We start from the raw sequence: 4902 nt of genomic DNA, 5'->3' as shown, positions 1-4902 counted from the left end.
CAGCCTGGAGTAATAAGACAGTTTTAGCGAAACTTAAGGAGTTTATCGGTCGTGGATCCAAACAAGGAAGAAGAAGAAGAAGAATAAGAAGAAGAAGAAGAAGAAGAAGAAGAAGAAAAAAACATATTAAGAGATGGAAACGGTACACTAATCAACAATTTAAAAGCAAAGCTTGGTACAAGTTTTTCTGCAACTGATAGTAGAGACGAATTTGTTATAATTATCTCAAACCTTCATTACTACACCCTGTTTACACCCTGTCCCTGTTTATTCCCACGATATCTGGTCTTTTCGGCGTAATTAAAAAACAGTTTACTATAGTTGTACTGGTCATTCTTTAAATAAAAGCCATTTTTTTATTTTGAAAATTAAGGAGGTAGGCGCAAAATTTCGGTTTTAAATGCATTCATTTTTTTCGGTTCCTGAGAAAGCTAATAAGTACATTTGAAAAATTTAAACGGAGAATGAAATATTACGTTATTACCGAGGGGCGAAAGCCACTGATAACTTGTATAATGTTTATTTTAATAAGTTATAGGGGTGAAAAAAAAAGAAAATTTAATGTGATTGTTTATTATAAATAATCTCATTCAAGAGAAACTGTTTGTTTATTCTTTCGGCTCTCTACAAAACCGGCAAATACCAGCTTTGATATATGTAACTTAATTCTTAGGTAGTTAAAAAGAAAGAGAAACAGCGTAGTCCAAGTAATGAAGCTTAAAATAGAACAAAACCTCGCAATTTTTACAGAATGGATCGATTTGCTTGAAAATTTGAGAATAAGTAGTGAATAGTCCAAGGATCAAAATCTATATGAGGCCGAAAGGCGTTTTTATCATAGGGGTGGTTGCCACCCCATATCGAGGGTGAAAATTTTTTATTATATTTTGACCATAAAAGTTGGTAAAAATATTCATTCTAAGCAAAAAATGATCTACACATTTTTTTGATAAAATTAATAGTTTTCGATTTATTCGCTATCGAAAGTGTTAGTTTTATATTAAAAAAATTAATATTTTTAATCAGTTTTCCGCAAATAACTCAAAAAGTTTTCGTTTTATCGAAACAACCTCACTTAACAAAAATGTACCTTTTGAAAAAATCAACAAAACCGTTTTTTTAAATTTTATTTAAGACCAATAGTAATCGAGTTATACTTTATTATATGTTAGCTCTTCTTCGTCAAATGCTAAAGATTGTAGTTTCAAAGTCAAAAGACGGGAAAACTATGCATTTTTTGAGGATAACTAGTTTAAACTAATTTGAAGTATTTAAAAATATTTATCTCCTGAAATAAAAAAAAGTCTTTAGCTCAAAAATTAAGTGGCTTATAATGAAAAGAAAGTCAGACCCTATATTTTTCAGCGAAAAAGTGATTGAAAGCAAACCCCTAATCACCACCCCGATTAAAATTAGTTATTGACCTTATTTCGTCTTCTTTACTTATGTACTATTAATAGGTTCTAGAAGTTTAACTGGTTTAGAATGATTAGTTTTTAAAAAAATGGAGTGAAAAGCAAATATCGAATTTTATAAGTTTGGTAAAAAATTCCTTTTTCTTCAGAATAGAAAGATTATCATCAGAGATACGAAGAGATATTTTAACATGAACTTATTTATGTTATGCTCATGAACTTATGAGCTTATTTAATTCCCAAGAACTTAGTTTGCCAAAATTTTTTCTACGGTAAAAATTTAGTGGGCTATTGACAATTAAATCTTGTAATAACATGCAAAAATCACCTTTACCAACCTTTTCAAAGTCATCTCTTTTTGCGACTGAGGACTTTAAAAGGATTTAATATTAATAGTCTTATAGATCTTATAAAAAGCTACAAAATTATTTTTTATCAAACTTTCTAAGATAAAAATTAAAAAGGTTACGGTTAAAAAATCAATATATTTTTTTGAAAAAAAAAAAGAAATCCAATTGGAAGCATAATAATCTAAGTAAGCTTTGCTTTTAGTCCTTGACCTTATTCATTCTTCTGTATTTATGTATTATTAATAGACTCTAGAAGTTTGACTGGCTTAGAATGATTAGTTTTTAAAAAACTGGAGTTAAAAGCGAATAACGACTTTTTGTAGTTTTGTAAAAAATGCCATTTTCTTCAGAATAGAAAGATTAGCATCAGATATACGAAAAAATGTTTTAATATAAAATTGTAGGTTAATTAATTCCCAAGAACTTGGTTTGAAAAAATTTTTCCTACGGCAAAAATTGAGTGAATGGTAAATGAACATATTATGTCGAAAAACATTGATTTTTTCTATATAAAACTAACATTTTCGATAGCGAATAAATCGAAAAGTATTAATTTTATCAAAAAAATGTATAGAACAATTTTTGCTTAGAATGAATTTTTTTATCAACTTTTGCAGTCAAAATATAATAAAAAATTTCCACCCCTAAGATGGGGTGACAACCGCCCCCATGGTAAAAGCGCCTTATGGCGTCATATAGATTTTAATCCTTGGACTATCCACTATTTATTCTCAAATTTTTAAGCAAATCGATCCATTCTGTAAAAATTGCGAGGTGAAATGCTTCGGTTCCTGGACTAGCGACTGTATGTGGCGAACGAAAAGTGCAATGAAATTGAAGAACAAGATAGTAAATAAGACAGTTTTAGCGAAACTTAAGGAGTTTTTCGGTCTTGGATCGAAACAAGTAAGAAGGAGAAGAAGAAGAAGAAGAATACATGTTAAGAGATGAAACCGGTACACTAATCAAGAATTTAAAAGCAAAGCATGGTACAAGTTTTTCTCGAATTTGTTATAATTATCTCAAACCTTCATTACTACACCCTGTTTACCCCTTGTCCCTGTTTATTCCCACGATATCTGGTCTTTTCGGCATAATTAAAAAAAACAGTTTACTATAGTTGTACTGGTCATTCTTTAACTAAAAGCAAATTTTTTTAATTTTAAAAATTAAGGGGTAGGTGCAAAATTTCTGTTTTAAATGCATTCATTTTTTTCGGTTCCTGAGAAAACTAATAAGTACTTTTGAAAAATTTAAACGCAGAGTGAAAGATTACGTTATTACTGAGGGGAAAAGCCACTGCAAACTTCTATACTGTTTATTTTAATAAGTTACAGGGGTAAGAAAAGGAAAATTTAGTGTGATATTTTATTTTAAATATCTCATTCAAAAGAAACTTTTTGTTTATTCTAAGGGACTTTCGGCCCTCGGTAATGATGTGATAATTTCATTCTGCGTTTAAATTTTTCAAAAATACTTATTAGTTTTCTCAGGTTCCAATCTTACTTGAATAATAGGAAACAACTACATAGTTAGGGCAAATAATACTGACTCTAGTCTCAAAAACAATGTATGTGGAGTACCACAAGGTTCAGTATTTTGTCCTCTACTGTTCCTTATCTTTATAAATGACATCACTAATAATTTAAAAATCGATGGAAAAATTTTTCTTTTTGCTGATGATACCAGCATCACTTGGAGCAACTCAACTATTGCATCTCTTCATGCAACTATAACTTCTGATTTGCTTACGATAAAAACCTGGTCTGACTCTAATTTACTCTCTTTTAACGTGGATAAGACAGTAGCATTATCCTATAAAAGTGCTCTTTAACCCTTTCTTGTTAATAACAGCCAGATCTCTACCGTTTATTCTGTAAAATTTCTTGGTATTTTTTAGACAGCAACCTCAAATGGTCCCTTCATATCGATTTGTTAAGTAAGCAACTCGCCTCAGACTGCTATGCTATAAGATCTGTTTGGAAAGAACTCAATTTAGCATCTTCTAAACTAACATATTTTCCTTGTTCGAGTCTCATCTTCGATATGGTCTTCCTTTTTGGGGTTCTAGTACAGCTGTCCAATTAGATGTTATTTTTAAATTACAAAAAAGAGCAATAGAGTATCTGCTTGGCCTCAGAAGAACAACACATTGCAGAAGTTACTTCAAAGATCACAAAATTTTAATCCTTCCATCTTTATATATTTTAGAAACTGTTTGCTTAATTCGTAAACACATGCATGTCTTTCCAGCAAGACCTCATCATGACTACTCCACCAGAAATTCAACTTTTGATGTCTATTTACCGATCCCGTCCTCTGAGTTAGTAAAGAAATCTATATTATATTCCGCAAAAAAACTATACAATAATCTTCCTTTACAAGCTCAAATCTGCAACATCTTTCCCCAAGTTCCGTAAAATGACAAAAGCTCATCTATATAAAAGACCATATTATTTAGTAGAAGAATTTCTTAATGACTAACTAAGAAATTACAGTAATGTACTCGTACAAGTAACCAAACTTATCTATATTTGAGTGTCACATGCAGCAGCTTAAACCTATTAGTTCCTATGTCTATAGTTTACTTTGTTGTATGTTCACTTTTCAATTTCTATTAATTGTTGCACTATACCGATTTTGTTTTTTTTCTTCACTTTATTAACTTATATTTTGTATTTTTGGATTTTTTTTTATACTGACGATTTATCAAATTTTAGAAAATTGTATTTGTTATTGTTATTACTTATTTATTTTTCTGACTTTATATTAAGCTTTGTCCATAAAATTTGTATAATTTTCAGTGACAATAAAGCATATTCCTATTCTATTCTAGTCTAGGATTTGAAAAAAAATGAATTCATTTAAAAAACTTTGGAGCCTAAATTTTGTGTCTACTATTTAAAATTACAATTTTCGCAAGCACATTTCTGGATATTCTATGCATACTCTTATGTTTATTTTGCTTGTCGCTGACTAACCAACTGAATACTAAATAGTTTAAAAGGTACAATGTCAATTACCACTTCAGCGGTCATTTCCACAATCTGCAAGAGTAGAGGAAGGAGAATGAAGAAGAGAGTTCAATGACTGGGAAGCAAAACTAGTGTTGGTGTGTGCAGTCGATTCTGTGCGTG

Source organism: Diabrotica virgifera, chromosome 1 (assembly GCF_917563875.1).
Source record: "Diabrotica virgifera virgifera chromosome 1, PGI_DIABVI_V3a".
Classification (NCBI taxonomy): Eukaryota; Metazoa; Arthropoda; class Insecta; order Coleoptera; family Chrysomelidae; genus Diabrotica; species Diabrotica virgifera.
Note: the sequence above shows the minus strand (reverse complement) of the source record.